The sequence below is a fragment of the Cetorhinus maximus genome, chromosome 24 (genome assembly GCF_964194155.1).
Source record: "Cetorhinus maximus chromosome 24, sCetMax3.hap1.1, whole genome shotgun sequence".
In the NCBI taxonomy this organism is placed as follows: domain Eukaryota; kingdom Metazoa; phylum Chordata; class Chondrichthyes; order Lamniformes; family Cetorhinidae; genus Cetorhinus; species Cetorhinus maximus.
The window spans coordinates 51,424,909-51,446,073 of record NC_135902.1 but is presented as its reverse complement, the minus strand read 5'-3'; positions in this window follow the sequence as shown (position 1 = coordinate 51,446,073).

The following is a 21,165-nucleotide window of genomic DNA, read 5'->3' as shown; positions in this document are numbered from 1 at the left end:
GACCATCATTTTCGTTCCTTTCACAAGCTCCGTTCCCTAGCCACTGACTCTATCCCTCCTCCTGACAACTATCTATACTTGAACCAGATTATTCGCAACCTTGGTATTGGATTTGATCCCAAGGGAACCTTCCAACCACATATCCACGACATCACTAAGAATGCCCATTTCCACCCCTGCAGCCTCGCCAGATTCCTCAGCTCAAATGCTACTGAAAACCTCACCACTGTCCTTGTTACCTCAAGACTTGATCATTCCAATGCACTACTGGCCAGCCTCTCATCTCCCACCCTCCACACACTTGAAGCCATCCAAAACCCTGCTGTCAGTATCCTAACTTGCACCAGTTTTGTTCATCCATCACCTCTGTGCTTGCTGATCTACATTGGCTCTCAGTTATGCAAAGCATCAATCTTAAAACTCTCATTCTTGTTTTCAAATCCCTTCATGTTCTTACCCCTCCCTATCTCTGTGACCTCCTGCAGCCCACAATCCTCCAAGATATCAGCACTTCCCCAATTCTGGCCTCTTGAGCATCACGGATTTTAATTGCTCCATCGTTGATAGCCGTGCCTTCAGCTAGCAAGGCCCTAAGCATCCCCAAACCTCTATTTTAACCTCGCTTTCTTCCTTTAAAATCTTTCCTCAAAACCTATCCTTTTGACTAAGCTTTTGGTCATCTGACCTAATATTTCCTTCTGTGGTTTGGTATCACGTTTTGTTCGATGATGCTCTTGTGAAACACCTTGGAATGTCATACTACATTAAAAGCGCTATGTAAATAAAAGTTTTTAAAAGTTCATTCATGGGATGTGGGGTCACTGGCTAGGCCAGCATTTATTGCCCATCCCTAATTGCCCTTGAGAGGGTGATGATGAGCTGCCTTCTTGAACTGCTACAGTCAATACAGTGTAGGTACACCCACAGTGCTGTTAGGGATGGGGTTCCAGGATTTTGACGCAACAAAGTTAAGCATCGGCGGTATATTTCCAAGTCAGGGTGGTGAGTGGCTTGGAGGGGAACTTCCAGGTTCTGGTGTTCCCATGTGTCTGCTGCCCTTGTCCTTCTAGATGGTAGTGGTCGTGGGTTTGGAAAGTGCTATCTAAGAAAGTTTGGTGAGTTCTTGCAGTGCATCTTGTAGATGGTACGCACACTGCTGCTACTGTGTGTCAGTGGTGGAGGGAGCGAATGGGATGTGGATGGGGTGCCAATCATGCGGGGCTGCTTTGTCCTGGATGGTGTCAAGCTTCTGGAGTGTTGTAGGAACTTCACTCATCCAGGCAAGTGCAGAGTATCCCATCACGCTCCCGACATGTGCCTTGTAGATGGTGAACAGGCTTTGGGTTATTGTAGTTATACCTTATACTGAATCTTAGAGTACATGATATCCTATCTAATAGTGCATTAATATATTATGTAATACCAAACATAATACTGTATCCAATATGCTAATACTTAATTTAATACAGTATCTAATACTGTAATTGGTACGGTATCTAATACTGTCTCTGATATTGTATTAATAGTGCATCTGATATAGTATTTAATAGTGTATCCAATATTTTACTTAATAGTGTATCCAACATCCTTCAGCATGGGTTTTTTTATGATGTGAGGCGTGGAGGCTTTGATCTCTGAATATTTGACACTAGCCTGCAAGCAATTTAACGCACCTGCTGTACACCTCGCTCAGCCAGGTTAAAGCGAGCCATTAAATCTACAAATCACACCGCTGGCCATCCCCAGTCTGTCCTGGAACAAATTAAATGCTAATCTCCTTGGCTCTGAGGAATCTAAATCTGTTTCATTGTCTGCACTCCTCGCAGGAGGCCTGGCTAAGGGAAGATGGTGGGGGAGGGGGTGGGTGGGGTAGCGGAGAACATCTGGGTTTAACTTCTAAACTGCAAGGGCAATGCACGATTGTTGCTATGAACTGTGTTTTAGTAACATTTTGTCACTCTTTACAGAAGCTGCATTTGTCAAATGGGGACAGAAACCACAATTGTGGATTCTTGCTGATTGTGCTGCCCTCTTGTGTCAGTTGGACTCTACTGCACAGTGTAATAGTGAAGAATTGGGATTCAGGTGACACTTTAACGTCAGTTATTTCTTAACCAAACCTGACAAACTAATGTTGTACATTGTGGAAATCAGGAGACACTGTCCTAAGTATCAAAAATCCCCAGACCTCGGGGATCTTTTAAAAAAAACATTAAAAGTGGCGTCACGGTAAATCTGTGATCTGATTGGCTGGTAGAGAATCTACACTGAATTTGAAACTAAAACATTGTTAAACAAATTAAACCAAATAAATTAATCACTTAATTAATAAGTAGAGGGTATCTAGACCAGAATCAGGGGATTACTGTTCTTAGAATTTAGCATTTATGGTAGAAATCTAGCCCTAGGGAACGTATAGTTAATAAGGAGTCAAGAAGCAGTTATTAGATTTAAATTAATTTATTAAATAGTTTTAGCAATGGCAGTTGCTGGGGTGAAGTGCTTCACCTGTGGGATAGAACCATAGAACCATAGAAAACTACAGCACAGAAAACAGGCCATTCGGCCCTTCTAGTCTGTGCCGAAATATTATTCCGCTAGTCCCACTGACCTGCACCTAGTCCATAACCCTCCAGACTTCTCCCATCCATGTATCTATCTAATTTATTCTTAAAACTTAAGACTGAGCCCGCATTTACCACGTCAGATGGTAGCTCGTTCCACACTCTCACCACTCTCTGAGTGAAGAAGTTCCCCCTAATGTTCCCCCTAAACCTTTCCCCTTTCACCCTAAAGCCATGTCCTCTCGTGTTTATCTCTCCTAATCTAAGTGGAAAGAGCCTACTCGCATTTACTCTGTCTATACCCCTCACAATTTTGTAAACTTCTATCAAATCTCCCCTCATTCTTCTACGCTCCAAGGAATAAAGTCCTAACCTGTTTAATCTTTCCCTGTAACTCAACTCCTTAAGACCCGGCAACATCCTAGTAAATCTTCTCTGCACTCTCTCAATCTTACTGATATCCTTCCTGTAGTTAGGTGACCAGAACTGCACACAATACTCCAAAGTTGGCATCACCAATGTCTTATACAACCTCACCATAACATCCCAACTCCTATACTCAATACTTTGATTTATGAAGGCCAGTATGCCAAAAGCTTTCTTTACAACCTTGTCTACCTGTGACGCCACTTTCAGGGAATTATGTATCTGAACTCCCAGATCCCTTTGTTCCTCCGCACTCCTCAGTGCCCTACCATTTACTGTGTATGTCCTACCTTGGTTTGACCTTCCAAAATGTAACACCTCACACTTTTCCGCATTAAATTCCATCTGCCATTTTCTGGCCCATTTTTCCAGTTGGTCCAGATCTCTCTGCAAGCTTTGAAAGCCTTCCTCGCTGTCCACAACGCCTCCAATCTTAGTGTCATCAGCAAACTTGCTGATCCAATTCACCACATTATCATCCAAATCATTGATATAGATAACAAACAACAATGGTCCCAGTACAGATCCCTGAGGCACACCACTAGTCACAGACCTCCAGTCTGAGAAGCAATCATCCACTACCACTCTCTGTCTTCTCCCACACAGCCAATTTCGAATCCAGTTTACAACCTCTCCATGGATACCAAGTGTCTGAACCTTCTGAACTAACCTCCCATGTGGGACCTTGTCAAAGGCCTTACTAAAGTCCATGTAGACAACATCCACAGCCTTTCCTTCATCTACTTTCTTGGTAACCTCCTCGAAAAACTCTACAAGGTTCGTTAAACACGACCTAACATGCACAAAGCCATGCTGACTATCCTTAATTAGCCCTTGGATGTCCAAATAATTATATATCCGATCTCTCAGAACACCTTCCAATAATTTACCTACTACTGACGTCAGGCTCACTGGCCTGTAATTACCTGGTTTACTTTTGGAGCCTTTTTTAAACAACAGAACAACATGAGCTACCCTCCAATCCTCCGGCACCTCACCCGTGGCTAAGGACATTTTAAATATTTCTGGCAGGGCCCCTGCAATTTCTACACTAGTCTCCTTCAAGGTCCGAGGGAATATCATGTCAGGCCCAGGGGATTTATCTACCTTTATTTGCTGTAAGGCAGCAAGCACCTCCTCCTCTTTACTCTCTATATGTTCCATGAAACTACTGCTTGTTTCCCTTCCTTCCTTATACACTATGCCAGTTTCCTGAGTAAATACTGATGCAAAAAAAACTGTTTAAGATCTCCCCCATCTCCATGTGAGGCTCCACACTTGGACGACCACTCTGATCTTCAAGGGGACCAATTGTGTCCTTTACTATCCTTTTACTCTTAATATACTTGTAGAAACCCTTTGGGTTTACCTTCACATTATCTGCCAAAGCAACCTCATGTCTTCTTTTTGCCTTCCTGATTTCCTTTCTTAGTATTTTCTCACATTTTCTGTACTCTACAAGTACCTCATTTGCTTCTTGTTGCCTATACCTGCTATACACCTCTCTCTTCTTCTTAACCAGATCGCCAATATCCCTTGAAAACCAAGGTTCCCTATGCCTGTTAACTTTGCCTTTAATCCTGACAGGAACATGCAAACTCTGCACTCTCAAAATTTCGCCTTTGAATGCCTTCCACTTACTGAACACATCCTTGCCAGAAAACAACTTAGGCCAATCCACTCTTCCTAGATCCTTTCTCATTTCCACAAAATTGGCCTTTCTCCAATTTAGAATCTCAACTCGAGGACCAGACCTATCCTTATCCATAATTAGCTTAAAACTAATGACATTGTGGTCACTGGACCCAAAATGTTCGCCTAATGATGTGGGAAATCTGTGACGCTTCAAGTATCCCGGACAACTACATCTGCAGGAAGTGCACCCAATTGCAGCTCCTCACAGACCCGCATGGATCGGTTGGAGCAGCAGTTGGGTGCACTTAGGAGCATTCAGGTGGCGGAAAGCGTCATAGACAGGAGTTTTGCAGACGTGGTCACACCCAAGGTACAGACAGATAGATGGGTGACCGCTAGAAGGGGCAGGCAGTCAGTGTAGAAATCCCCTGTACCTCTCTAACAGGTATACCGTTTTGGATACTGTTGGGGGGATGGCCTATCAGGGGAAATCAACAGCAGTAGTCAGAGCAGTGGCACCACGGCTGTCTCTGTTGTTCAGCAGGGTGGGGTCAAAGCACAGAAGAGCAATTGTCATAGGGTACTCTATAGTCAGGGGCTCAGATAGGCGCTTCTGTGGTCGTGAAAGAGACACCAGGACGGTATGTTGCCTCCCTGGTGCCAGGGTCCAGGATGTCTTTGATCAGGTCCGGGACATTCTGAAGGGGGAGGGAGAACAGCCAGAGGTCGTGGTACACATTGGTACTAACGACATAGGCAGGAAGAGTGACGAGGTCCTGCAGCGGGAGTTCAGGGAGTTAGGCAGAAAGTTAAAAAACAGGACCTCTAGGGTTGTAATCTCAGGATTACTCCCTGTGCCACGTGCCAGTGAGGCTAGAAATAGGAAGATAGTGCAGCTAAACATGTGGCTGAACAGATGGTGTAGGAGGGAGGGTTTCCGATATCTGGATCTTTGGGATCTCTTCCGGGGCAGGTGGGACCTGTACAAGAAGGGTGGGTTGATTCTAAACTGAAGGGGCACCAATATCCTGGCTGAGAGGTTTGATAGTGTTACTCGGGAAGGTTTAAACTAGTATGGCAGGGGGGTGGGAACCAGAGCAATAGGTCAGCAGGTGAAATAAATGACTGGGAACCAGTGAATATGGCCAGTAGGACTAAGAGGAAGGGCAGGCAGGAAGAAATTACTGAACACCGTGGGACTGGGGGTCTGAAATGCATTTGTTTCAATGCGAGAAGTATAACAGGCAAGGCAGATGAGTTTAGAGCTTGGATTAGTACATGAGACTATGATGTTATTGCTATTACAGAGACTTGGTTGAAGGATGGACAGGATTGGCAGATAAACGTTCCAGGATTTAGATGTTTCAGGTAGGATAGAGAGGGATGTAGAAGAGGTGGGGTAGTTGCACTGCTGGTTAAGGAGAATATCACAGCTGTACGACCGGAGGACACCTCGGAGGGCTCATGCAGCGAGGCAATACGGGTAGAGCTCCGGAATAGGAAGGGTGCAGTCACAATGTTGGGGGTTTACTATAGGCCTCCCAATTGCCAGGGAGATTGAGGAACAGTTATGTAGGCAGATTTTGGAAAGATGTAAGGGCAATAGGGTTGTTGTGGTGGGTTATTTTAACTTTCCTTATATTGACTGGGAATCACTTAGTGCTAGGAGTTTGGATGGTGCAGAATTTGTAAGGTGCATCCAGGAGGGCTTCCTGAGACAATATGTAGATAGTCCAACTAGGGAAGGGACAATACTGGACCTGGTATTAGGGAATGAACCCAGCCAGGTGGTCGAAGTTTCAGTAGGAGAGCATTTCGGGAAAAGTGACCATAATTCAGTAAGTTTCAAGGTACTGGTGGATGAGGATAACAGGAGTCCTCGGGTTAAGGTGCTTAATTGGGGGAAGGCTAATTATAACAATATTAGGCAGGAACTGAGGAATCTAGACTGGAGGCGGATGTTTGAGGGCAAATCAACAACTGACATGTGGGGGGCTTTCAAACGTCAGTTGATAAGAATTCAGGACCAGCATGTTCCTGCTAGGATGAAGGATAAGTATGGCAAGTTTCAGAAACCTTGGATAACGAAGGATATTGTGAGATTAGTCAAAAAGAAAAGGGAAGCATTCGGAAGGGCTAGTAGGCTGGGAACAGATGAAGCCCGTGGAGAATACAAAGAAAGTAGGAAGAAACTTAAGCAAGGAGTCAGGAGGGCTAAAAGAGATCATGAAAAGTCACTGGCAACCAGGATTAAGGAAAATCCCAAGGCCTTTTATACATATGTAAAAAGCAAGAGGGTAGCCAGGGAAAGGGTAGGCTCACTCAGGGACAGAGGTGGGAATCTGTGTGTGGAGCCAGAAGAAATGGGAGAGATACTAAATGAGTACTTCTCCTCAGTATTCACCAAAGAGAAGGACTTAGCGGTCGATTTGTCTAGGGAAGTGTGTGTAGATAGCCTGGATCATGTTGAGATCAAAAAAGAGGTGTTAGGCGTCTTGAAGAATATTAAGGTGGATAAGTCCCCAGGGCCAGATGGGATCTACCCCAGAGTACTGAGGGAGGCAAGGGAGGAGATTGCTGGGGCCTTGACAGAAATCTTTGTATCCTCACTGGCTACGGGTGAGGTCCCAGAGGACTGGAGAATGGCCGATGTTGTTCCATTGTTTAAGAAGGGTAGCAGGGATAATCCAGGAAATTACAGGCCGATGAGCCTTACATCAGTGGTAGGGAAATTATTGGAGAAGATTCTTCGTGACAGCATTTACTACCATTTGGAAGCAAATGGGCGTATTAGTAAGAGGCAGCATGGTTTTGTGAAGGGGAGGTCGTGTCTCACTAACTTGATCGAGTTTTTCGAGGAAGTGACAAAGATGATCGATGATGGAAGGGCAGTGGAGGTTATATACGTGGATTTCAGTAAGGCCTTTGACAAGGTCCCTCATGGCAGACTGGTACAGAAGGTAAAGTCGTACGGGATCAGAGGTGAGCTGGCAGGATGGATACAGAATTGGCTTGGTCATAGAAGACAGAGGGTAGCAGTGGAAGGGTGCTTTTCTGAATGGAGAGCTGTGACTAGTGGAGTTCCGCAGGGATCAGTGCTGGGACCTTTGCTGTTTGTAGTATACGTAAATGATTTGGAGGAAAGTGTAACTGGGCTAATTAGTAAGTTTGCAGACGACACCAAGGTTGGAGGAGTTGCAGATAGTGAAGAGGATTGTCAAAGGATACAACGGGATATAGATCGGTTGGAGACTTGGGCGGAGAAATGGCAGATGGAGTTTAATCCAGACAAATGCGAGGTAATGCATTTTGGAAGGTCTAATACAGGCAGGAATTACACAGTAAATGGCAGAACCCTTAAGTGCATCGACGGGCAGAGGGATCTGGGTGTACAGGTCCACAGGTCACTGAAAGTGGCAACGTAGGTGGATAAGGTAGTCAGGAAGGCATATGGCATGCTTGCCTTCATTGGCAGGGGTATTGAGTATAAAAGCTGGGAAGTCATGCTGCAGCTGTATAGAACCTTGGTTAGGCCGCACTTGGAATATTGCATGCAATTCTGGTCACCACATTACCAGAAGGATATGGAGGCGTTGGAGAGGGTGCAGAGGAGGTTTACCAGGATGCTGCCTGGTCTGGAGGTTATTAGCTATGAGGTGAGGTTGGAGAAACTCAGATTGTTCTCACTAGAGCGATGAAGATTGAGGGGCGACTTGATAGAAGTTTACAAAATTATGAGTGGCATGGACAGAGTAGATAATCAGAAGCTTTTTCCCAGGGTGGAAGAGTCAATTACTAGGGGACATAGATTTAAGGTGAGAGGAGAAAACTATAAAGGTGGTGTGCGGGGCAAGTTTTTTACGCAGAGGGTAGTGAGTGTCTGGAATTCACTGCCAGACGAGGTGGTGGAAGCAGATACGATAGTGGTGTTTAAGAGGCAGCTTGACAAATACATGAATAAGATGGGAATAGAGGGATACGGACCCCGCAAAATGTTTTAGTTGACGGGCAATATGATCGGCGCAGGCTTGGAGGGCCGAAGGGCCTGTTCCTGTGCTGTACTTTTCTTTGTTCTTTGTTCTAGAAAATTGTGTCAAGAAAGAAAAGAACCAAGGCCATTAACATCTCATCTGAAAGACAGCAGTACTGCACTGAAGTATGGGTTCAAATCTCTGGAATGGGACTTAAACTCACAACCTACTATCTCAGAGGTGAGGATGAAACCTACTAAGCCATGGCCAACACTTGGGCTGGCATAAGAGATTGGCTGATAGGGTTTAGAGGAACAAGAAATGACCTCCAACTCTTCCAACTTACTCTATCGTCCAGGCTCACCAATTAAAAGTATGGATTCCTTTTGAACAAGTTTGTGATTTATTTTAGAACTGCCAATGAGATATAATTTCCATGAACCCATTTAGAATGTCACCTCACATTGCGGGCAATTCCTCCCTCATTGTACAGAAACCCCAGGCTCAGGCAGGCACTCCCTCCTGTACCAATGCGATACTCCACATTTCCCCATAGATCTGTGGCCTCCCTCAGCCAGATTGACAACTTGGTGCTGAATGAGAAGGTTAACAATCCCTCCAAAACAGCTATATTGACATACTATTTTAAACAGAATGTTTGCGGAGACCAGAAATGTCACAATTAAAATAACATTGAAATAAAACTATCGACAGACACCAGTTAAATATGTCCAAACTCACAGTCAAGGTCTGAAAAATATTTGCTGTATTCAGCATTTTGAACAATGGGAGTCTCCCACAGTTAAACCACTATAAAATATTAAAAGGGAAGAGACTGCTTGCTGCATTAAATTGGATGTGAATGCGACAGATTTCAAAGAGATCAGAATAATGAATTTACATCATAAAATGCACATATTCCTTTCAAACTCCTCCTTGACATCTCAGGAAGGCACTTAATAGAGAACGGGTTCAAAGTAGCACAGATTCCTGCTGCTATTGAAAGCAGGAGGTGGTCAGGCCAGATCCCAATACTTGTAATGTATTTCTCTTTTCTATACTAAGTACGCTCCTGATACTTTACTGCTAAATAAGACAGAGCGAGCAACACACAAAGACCAATTCTCACCTTGAGATTTGCTTAAGAAACACCAAAGGTGGCAAAAAATATTAGCTGAGATGTCCTCCAGTCTGAAATTGCTTGATAAAAATCAAAGAAAATTCCGAGAAGGAGAATTGAAAGTTTTCTTCTTTTCTAATACATTTCAGCAGCCTTGAAAAAATGAAAATTAACTTGGTTTAACCGTCAGCTGTGGCTCAGTGAATAGTATTCTCGCCTCTGAGTCCTACTCTGTGACACCTGAGATCAAATGCTAAGCTGATAATTCAGCGTGGAACTGAGGGAGCCCTGTGCTGTCAGAGGCGCAGTCTTCCAGGTAGGATGTTAAAACTGAGGCCCATCCACCCTATCAGGTGGATGTAGAAGATGGTATGGCACTATTTTAAAGAAAGCAGGAGAGTTCTCCCTGGCTATCCATTATCACCTAAATCAGCCATTTATCTCATTTCCTGCTGTATGGGAATTACTTCATTGTGGAGCTTCACACTTTGGGGTTCTCTCAAGTTATGAAAGGAGCTTTGGACCTACAAAGATCTTTTGTCTTTATATTGCACCTTTCATGTCTTCAAATTTGTTTATAACCACTTAAAACCCATTAAAAGCAAATCCTAAACTCCTTCTGCAGGACTGTAAGTTAGTGTTGTTATGTTGACAAATGAAGCAGGCAATTTCCACACAGCAAGCTCCCACAAACAGCAATGAGATAAATAACTGGTTTTGTTTGGCCAGGCCACCAGGATAGCTCCCCTGCACTCCTTCAAATAGTGCCATGGCATCCTTTACATCCACTTGGAGAGACCGATGAGGCTTCAGTTTAACATTTCTTCCAAAAGATGCCATCTCATACAATAATCACACTTCCTGGTATTGTGCTGAAGATACTGCAGTTGATAGTGTTTATGCCAAACATATTTATCTCACTTAATTGACCACATGGCTGATCTTTGTTCCTCCTTTAATATTTCATTTCCATAAGTTGGGAGGTTGTATAATTAGGTCACCAATTTTTTGTAATTGGTGACAGTCAAAACCAGCCAGTCACTCGAGAGGTCAGTTCAGTTAACGTGGAAGGAGGATTATGTGGAATATAAACATGGCCAGTCGGACTGAATGACCTGTTTCTGTGCTGCATGTTCTACGATAGGATAGGTTGAAATATAAATCCCATGGCATTATTACAAGAACAGAAGAGGGGTTTTCCTGGTGTCAATGAAGAGTGCAGGAGGGCATGCCAGGAGCAGCATCAGGCATACCTAAAAATGAGGTGTCAACCTGGTAAAGATACAACACAGGACTACTTGCATGCCAAACCCCATAAGCAACAAGTAATAGACAGAGCTAAGTAATTCCACAACCAATGGATCAGATATAAGCTCTGCAGCCCTGCCATATCCAGTCATGAATGGTGGTGGACAATTAAACAACTCACTGCAGGAGGAAGCTTCACAAATATCCCCATCTTCAATGATGGGAGAGCCCAGCACATCAGTGCAAAAGATAAGGCTGAAGCATTTGCAACATTCTTCAGCCAGAAGTGCCGAGTGGATGATCCATCTCGACCTCCTCATGAGGCCCCCGCATCACAGATGCCAGTCTTCAGCCAATTTGATTCACTCCATGTGATATCAAGAAACGGCTGAAGGCACTGGATACTGCAAAGGCTATGGGCCCTGACAATGTTCCGGCAATAGTTCTGAAGACTTGTGATCCAGAACTTGCTGCGTTCCTAGCCAAGCTGTTCCAGTACAGCTACAGCACTGGCATCTACCTGGCAATGAGGAAAATTACCCAGGTATGCCCTGTCCACAAAAATCAGGACAAATCCAACCCGGCCAATTACCGGTCCATCAGTCTACTCTCCATCATCAGTAAAGTAACGGAAGGGGTCATCAACAGTGCTATCAAGCAGCACTTGCTTAGCAATAACCTGCTCACTGATGCCCAGTTTGTGTTCCATCAGAGTCTCTCAGCTCCTGATCTCGTTACAGCCTTGGTTCAAACATGGACAAAAGAGCTGAATTCCCGAGATGAGCTGAGAGTGACTGCCCTTCACATCAAGGCAGCATTTGACCGAGTGTGGTATCAAGGAGCCCTAACAAAACTGGAGTCAAAGGGAATCAGGGGGAAAACTCTCCACTGGTTGGAGTCATACCTAGCACAAAGGAAGTTGGTTGTGGTTGTTGGAGGTCAGTCATCTCAGCTCCAGAACATCACTGCAGGAGTTCCTCAGGGTCGTGTCCTAGGCCCAACTATCTTCAGCTGCTTCATCAATGACCTTTCTTCCATCATAAGGTCAGATGTGGGGATGTTCACTGATGACTGCACAATGTTCAGCACCATTCGCAACTCCTCAGAAATTGAAGCAGTCCATGTCCAAATGCAGCAAAACCTGGACAATATCCAGGCTTGGGCTGACAAGTGGCAAGTAACATTTGCACCACACAAGTGCCAGGCAATGACCATCTCCAACAAGATAGAATCTAACCATCTCCCCTTGGCATTCAATGGCTTTACCATCACTCAATCCCCCACTATCAACATCCTGGGGGTTACCATTGGCCAGAAACTGAACCAGACTAGCCATATAAATACTGTAGCTACAAGAGCAGGTCAGAGGCTAGGAATCTTGTGGCAAGTAACTCACCTCTTGACTCCCCAATGCCTGTCCACCATTTATGAAGCACAAGTCAGGAATGTGATGGAATACTCTCCACTTGCCTGATGAGTGCAGCTCCAACAACACTCAAGAAGCTTGACACCATCCAGGACAAAGCAGCCCGTTCGATTGGCACCCCATCCACCACCTTCAACATTCACTCCCTCCACACTGATGCACAGTAGCAGCAGTGTGTACCATATACAAGATGCACTGCAAGAACTCACCAAGTCTCCTTAGACATCACCTTCCAAACCCACGACTGCTACCATCTAGGAGGACAAGGGCAGTAGGTACAAGGGAACATCACCACCTGGAAGTTCCCCTCCAAACCACTCACTATCCTGACTTGGAAATATATCGCCATTCCTTCACTGTCGCTGGGTCAAAATCCGGAACTCCCTCCCTAACAGCATTGTGGGTGTACCTACACCACAGGGACTGCAGCGGTTCAAGAAGGCAGCTCACCACCACCTGCTCAAGGGAAGTTAGGGATGGGCAATAAATGCTGGCCCAGCCAGCGATGCCTACATCCCATAAATAAATTAAAAAAACATAATCCCCCAAACAACACCATCAAAAACAGATCATCTGGTTATCTCGCTATCAGTGGGGCCTTGCTCCACACAAACTACCTGCCATGTTTGCCTACATAACTGTGACTGGACTTCAAAAGTACCTTATTAGTTTCAAGATGGCCCGAGGATGTGAAAGGTGCAATATTAATGCAATATCTTCCTCTACTTCTGGATGATGAAGATAGTTTCTGGAGAACAAAGAGTCTTGTTTTTTTAGGATGGGTCCATATTATCAGTGGGGGCCCAGGTGATGTTAAATTCACAGGTTTTAACTGTACTTATTAACCTTCCTCAGGAAACGTGAATAAATGTCCCCAGTGTCACAACTCAATGAGCCAACAGCCTTATCTCACTACACGCTTTCCTCAGTCCGTATATTATCAGTCCCAGTTAAGTTTTGATGTCTCCCACCTGATAATATGTTTCCTCATTTGTTTTTTTTTGATACAGTGATAATCTGCCCTAATTGCACAAAGTTTGCACTTGGTCGTTGGAATGAAAAAAATCGATGCTGTTGGATCACATCAATCGTTCATCACCTACCAGTAATTACTGGACTGTATCAGACACATACAGTCATTATTAATTTATTATCTAACAGATACCAAAGACACCCCATGTTACACTACACTGCATCAGATTTGAGAGAGTTCCCTTTGAAGAGCTTTATGTAAATGAGAAGCTGCTGTGCTCTTGTTTTCTAAGTTTCTTTAATGTTGTATTCAAGGGTGCATGGAGCAGGGAACAGGCTTCAGAATGGAAATGTGCTCTTTTGCTGCATTTACCCAGCACCAAACACGAGAGTAGGATTATTTCAGATTGTGTACATTGTGCCCCTGGCTCCTGAGTACCTAAATCCCACTCACTAATATGGCAGGGATTTCCATTTTGAAACAAAATATTGCGAATGTTGGAAATCTGAAATTAAAAACAGAAAATGCTGGAAACATTCAGCAGATCAGGCAGGGTCTGTGGAGAGGGAAGTCAGAGTTTCAGATTACTTTTTCTGATGAATGTCATTCCTCTTGGTAAACACTTCATCTGCACTCCTGTAGGTCCCGTGGACACAGACTTGGACAGATATGGCAGACAACTAATTTAACAATTCACTGCCAGATCTGTCTGGAGCACCTAAAGCACGACCGATCCTGCTCTCATCTACCAAAGTTCCCTATGTCAGGGTCACCCCGGAATGAAAATTAACCCCAGCTTCTTTGCTGCAAACAGTCTTCTTAAACCATTCTCTCCTGTCCTCTCCACCCTCACATCCAACAATAAGTTTGAAGAGCTCATGAGCTCCTTTGTCACTAAGATTGAGACCATTCGATCTGTTGCTTTTTGCCACTGCATTCACTTCCGCTATCCCCACAACCCACACATCCTCTAAAGTTCCCCACTGCCCTAGCCGAGAACTGTTCTCTGGCTTCTCTTCCCTCTTCCCTCATGCCCTCGTCAAGCCCATCTTGTCCATCAGACCCATCTCCTGCTCCCATGATACTACTCCCTAAACTGCTGACCACCCATTTCTCCTCCTGGCCCTCATGTTATCTGATATTATTAATGGTTCTTTCTCTTCAGGTACTGTCCCCCTCTGTTTCGAATCTGCAATCATCATCCTCTCCTCAAAAAGAACCTTGACTCCTTCACCTTTGCAAACTACGCCCCAGCTGCAACTTCCCTTTGCTCTCCAAAATCCTTGAACATATTATTGCCTCCCAGATCCCCATTTTTGCCGGGACTCCATGTTTGAATCCCTCCAATCAGGTTTCCACCCCTGCCATAGTTACTGAATTGACTTTTATCAAAGTCACAAATGACATCCTATGTAACTATGACAAAGGTAAACTATCTCACCATCCTTTTTAGCCTGTATGCAACCTTTGACATGGTTGACCATATCATCCTTCTCCAATGCCTCTCCGTTGTCATCCAGCTACGTGGGACTGCATTCAACTGGTTCCATTCTTATCTATTCAATTGTAGATAGAGAATCACCTGCAATGTTTTCTCTTTCCATTCCCACGCCATTACATTCGGCATCCACCAGGGATCTATACATGACCCCCCCCCTCCTATTTTGCATCTACATGCTGTCCCTTGGTGACATCTTCCAAAAACATATTCTTAGTTTCCACATGTATGCTGACAACACTCAGCTCTGTCACACCACCATCTTTCTAAACATCCCTACTGCCTCTAAACTGTTAGACTGCTTGTCCAACATCCAGTATTGGATGAGCAGAAAGTTCCTCCAATTAAATATGGTGTCTTTGGTTCCTGCTATAAACTCTGTCCCTTAACCACTGACTCTATCCCTCTTTCTGGCAACTGTCTGAGGCTAAACCAGATGGTTCACAATCTTGGTGTCATACTTGACCCCGAGATGAGTTTCTAACCACATAGCTATACCATCACTGAAGTCAACCATTTCCACCTCAGTAACATTGTCTGACTTTAACCTGCCTCAGCTCATCTGCTACCGAAACCCTCATTCAGTCTTTGTTACCTCTAGATTTGACTATTCCAATGAACCCTTGACTGGTTTCTCACATCTACCCTCCATAAACTTGTGGCCATCCAAAACTCTGCTGACCAATCGCATTGACTTATCAATGTTGTATTCATTGACCTACATTGATCCTGGTCCAGCAGCAACTTGATCTTAAAATTCTCATCCTTGTTTTCATATCCCTCCATGGCCTCACTCGCCTCTATCTCTGTAATCTCCTCCAGCCCTACAACCCTCCTAGTAATTGTGCTCCTCTAATTCCAGCCTCATGAGCATCCCCAATTTTAAATGCTTCATCATTGGTGGCTGTGCCTTCGGTTACCAAGGCTCTAAGCTCTGGAAATCCCTTTGTAAACCTCTCCACCTCTCTTTCCTCCTTTGAAATGTTTCTTAAAACCTACTTTTTTGACCAACATATCTGCTCTAATATCTCATTATATGTGATTGGAGAAGGTTTGCATGCAAATATTCCTCCCTGGACAGGCAGGAGGAGAAGGCAATGTGAAATAAAGGGACTTCCACTTGTTTGGATCATTGGCCATTTCCTTACATGCAATATCCAGCATTGATAAAGATGCTTCTTTAACAAAGCCCACTGAGACTACAGTTATACATCACTGAGAGACACATCTGGCACAGTCTCCTTGACCACTATCCAAAGAGACGTCCAACATTCTGTTTTACCATTGCACAACTTTGATTTGAGTTTTTCTTGATCATGAATTTGGCTCATTCTATTTCAGGATATGTTTCCAAATTTTCCCATTTTTCTACAATAATGAATTCCAGCTCTCTGCAAAGGAGTTCAAAAATTCCAGCTCCCTCCAACAGACCTCCACCCAATTCCTGCTCTACAGCATACCCAACACCCAATCCCAGCACCCTCTTGAACACCAATCCCAGCTGCCTCCAGTACACCTTTAATACATCCTATGCTACACACCCTCAACCAAATCACCTTTGCCTGAATCCCAGTCTCCACCATCATAATCCCTCAACTCCGGAACCGCTCACTCTCTCACCACATGACCTTCCCCCACAATCAAATAAAACTTCATGTTGTCTTACTGGAAAACAAGGCTCCTTTGCCAATCTCCTACTTTGTCAACACCTGTTATTGTCCTGCATTATACGTCTCAACCACCTTCTCAAGGGCAACTAGGGATGGGCAATAAATGCTGGCCCAGCCAGTGAAGCCCACATCCCATGAATGAATAAAAAAAGATCTGAGCTTCACATTCACTCACCTGTAAGAGTAATGATGTTAAAGAGAAAGTCAGATTGTAATCTAACTAAGAGTTTATACTAAATTGAAAACTTCAATAATTTTGATTACTTTGAATTGTTACTTTAACTGATGCCCAGGACATGAACTAAAATTAGTTTCCAATGTTAACACATCTTCTTTATGGTAAATTTAGGTTTTACATTTTAAAAATTTCCATGAATTATTAATGAATTCCATATGTTCTTTTTCACTTTTCTGACTTTTTGCAAAGTTATTGAAAAAGGATGTGATTACATACAAAATATTCTCTCTTTTTAAGGAATTGATTTTGTTTTAAAGGGTCAATAATTTTGAAAGGGGCGGAAAAGGTGACAAATAAATCATTTATCCATGCTCATGCATTCATTAGTTTGTGATATTGAACCCTTCCTTGCATTTCCTGCACACTCCCTGATTCTTCATAAGATCTTTTTTGATTTGAGCGACATTATATAAGTATGTGAGAGAGGATCCTGTGATCTACAGTGCGCCTCCGCAGGGAGTGAGTGATTACTTTCTTCTCTGCTGCCAAAAGGTTTTGAGGTCAGTTGTTGCTCCCTTACCATCATAAGAACAAAAGAAATATAACCAGAAGATGGCCATACAGCCCCTCAAACCTGCTCTGCCTTTTGATAAATTCATGTCTGATCTTGTACCTCAATTCGACTTTCCTGCCTTAACCCCATATCCCTTGACTCCCTTTGAATCCACAAATCTGTGTCTTGAATATACTCAACCACAGAGCATCCACAACCCTCTGGGCTAGAGAATTCCAAAGATTCACAACCTTCTGATAGAAGAAATTTCTCCTCTTCTCAGTCCTAATTGGTTGATCCCTCATCCTTAGATCGCGACCCTGGTTCTAGAATCTCTAACGAGGAGAAACAGCTCTCCTGTTGAGCCCTTTAAGAATTTAAGTGTCATCCCAGCTGAAATTGGCTAATCCAGCACAGATCAGGGATCAAACTCCAGGAGCAATCCTGGATGGTTCACATTGCATTTACCTGTTTAGTGGCTGAGGAGCTCAACTAAAGCAAATTTGGCAGGAATATAATGTCCACCAATCCAGTCATCTCACTTTTTCTCCTGCTCCTGTCTCAATGTTTCCCTGTCTATGAGCTATTGACTGCTACCAGCTGAATACTGACTGCTGCCTGAGTGTAAACAGTTAAACCTTGTGCAGGCTGTGGTGTGGGTTATGGGGGATGGTTTCTGTCCTTAATAGGGGCACATGCTTCCTTTTTTGTTTTAGATTTAGAGTGTAGTCCAGTCATGACTCCAAAAAGAATGGGACAAAACAATACAAATTATTTGATTTTACATTTCCTTCTTAGTGAGGCAAGGGAATGGAATACATTTTCACCATGGAAGTCTAGTGCAGGTGTCAAGCACTCTTGATTGTGATCTAGAATGGGTTTAATGGGAAGTACATCTCTTCTATTTCTTTCCCGGTTATATATCTTTAATCCCAAACTGGGGAAAATTGATAAATAATAAACACTGGCCTTACCAGCGATACCCTCATCCCAATAATTTGTATAAAAATGGAAAAACACCACCTACTCCACCATCGCCACTCTCCAATTAATTAGCCTTTTAATTTTCTGGAGACTGAATCCCTATAGAAAAGAGAAGACTGAGGCCTGATATGACAGAGGTTATGGAAGGGTTTGATAGGGCAGATGTTGGGCAGACCTTCCCACTTGCAGGTGAGCCTAAAATTGGGGACCATAACTTTAAGACAATCACTAATTAAATCCAATAAAGAACTCAAGAGAAACTTCTTTAGCCGGAGTGCTTATGGAGTGTGGACATTTGTACCACAGGAAGCAGTCGAGGTGAATGACAGATGTATTTAGAGGGGAGGCTAAAAAGAATATGAGAGAAAGGAGTAGAAAATCCTGCTGATAGGATGAGATTAAGAAGGGTGGGTGGAGACTCGTGTGGAGCATAAACACCGGAATTGAGCTGAATGGCTTGTTTCTGTGCTGTACATACCGTGTAATTCCACGTAATATCACCTATCCTCACTATGTACTTTAATGATGTTTGTGATATAATTTGATCCACGTGTTGTTTTTCTTGTAAATTAGATTTTTTGTTGTTTTGGTAAATGACTGAGAATATATTGAGTATCTCTCAGCTGTGACCCTGGTGATTTCACAGCGCTGCAGAAAACTGGGACAAACACACCACAAAGATCAAAAGAAACCTAAAGATTTGAGGCATTTCTGTAAAGCCATGTTACACACAATATCAGAAATAAATTATGGTGAAAGTATTTTTTTTCATCGTGTTTGGTGAATGCTGCCTTCACCTAGACCAGATAATGACTCGGAGACTTCTCAATTACAGTTCTTCAAAGCACTGTCAAAACATGACCCTGTGCATTAGTAACATGGAAAGGGGTTTTCAGAGTTCTTCATTGGGTAAATGTATCTGGCCTAGCACTGAACCACATAGGTCAAAAAGACCCCAGGTGTCTCCAGCCTCTGCTGAGTTAACTGAACATATGTGTGTCAGGATGACATTGTTAGGTGAAGTCAGGGTTGGATCACCGTTCCCCTCCACCCTCCTTTCCCCCCACCCCACCCCAGCCTGCCCAGCGATTTCTATTTCCCAAACAACAACAGGTTGGCAGCATGTGGGATCTGTTGAAGAAATGGGGGAGTCTCGCAGCTACTTTTGCACACCTCGTGTTTCAAATGGCATTGGCCAAGAATTGACAGCAGATTGACTATTCAATTTTTTTATCTAAGGATTTAAGGAACTTTGACTGTGTTAGTGTTAATGTGGTTGGTCCACTATGTAGGGTGGGTGATAAAGTAAAAATAAGGCTTACATTTACATTGTACCTTTCACAACATCAGGACATACCAAACTGCTTTACAGCCAATGAGGTACCAACAGTGTAGTCACTGTTGTAATTTAGGAAACACAGCAGCCAATTTGTGCACAGCAAGCTCCCATAAACAGCAATCAAATGTGGCAATCAATTAATCTGCTTTAGTGATGTCAATTGAATCACAGAATCACAGTGCAGAAGAGGCCACGTATTGACTATTTGGCTGGGGCACCAGGGAGAACTCCCCTGCTCTTCAAAATAGTGCCATGCAATAATTTACATCTACCTGAGAGAGGCCTTAAGTCCTCGGTTTAAAGTTTCATCCAAAAGACAGAACCTCCTGCTGTGCAGTACTCTCTTCAACCAATGGGTCTTTGACTCAGAGGTGAGAGTGTTACCTGCTGAGCTACAACTGACATCAAGAAATAGGTAACACTTCTCAAATGTTAACTAACATTCAAAATGTCCCCAAATCACAAGGTAAACAAAATAAACCAGTGTGGAAACAGGATCGCAAACATTATCTAAGCCACATTTCTTTAAAAAGTCAAGAATCAGTAACTTCTCATGTCATTATAGACCACAAAACCTGGGTGTACCTTACATTACAGTGTGCAGCAGAAGTCCTGTCACCAGTGCATGGCACTGCTCTTACTGTAGTTCCTGCAAACTGTAACACAACACTAATGATAGCATTAAACTTCAGGCAATTGCACCCCACTGAGGTGATTGAACAATAACAACTTGCATTTATATAACGCCTTTAATGTAGTAAACCACCTGAAGGTGCTTCACTGGATCCTTTTCAAACAATGTTTGTCACCAAGCCACATATTAGGACAGATGGCCAAAAGATTAGTCTGAGTTAGGTTTTAAGGAGTGTCTTAAAGGAGGAAAGAGGGAGGTGGAGAAATGGAGAGATTTGGAGGTAGGGGAGTTCCAGAACTGGAGGAAAGCAAAGATCATGGAGAGTTATGGGGCTGGAGGAGGTGCAGAAATAGAGGGGAACAGGACAAAGGAAGCATTTGAAAACAAGAGTGAAAATTTTAAAACAATGGATTTTTAAAAAATAGCTGAGTCTGCCTGGGATAGTTGGTGTCCTTAAAGTGGTACCTTTAATGTGATATGCTACATGATGCTTTTGGAACACAGTACGCTACGTGGTACACCATGCAATACACTGCACAGTTTCTCGGGTGGTGCCTTTATCACAGTACACTAACCGGTACACTATTTGGCGCCTTATTGTGATCTAGCATACGGTTCCTTTGTCAATTATGTCCAAACGCACAGATAATTAATTAACCATCTGGTATGAACGGTTGCTGATTGCTGGTGGGCGGGATGCTGTAATAAGCGGGGGACCGTATTCTGTTACAGTGCACTTCTGGGACAAGGATGCACAAGAAGATCTTTTGTGCTTGTGAAGGAAGATGGGAGATAAAGACAGCTTTTAACGTATCAAGTGATTGTGGCAGTGTAAGTGCGCTGGCATTGCCTGCAAGTACAATACTTTACATAAAGATGAACTGATAAATACCAGCCAACCTCCTTTAGGAAATGGTAACAATAGATGGGAAGTCAATCAACACAG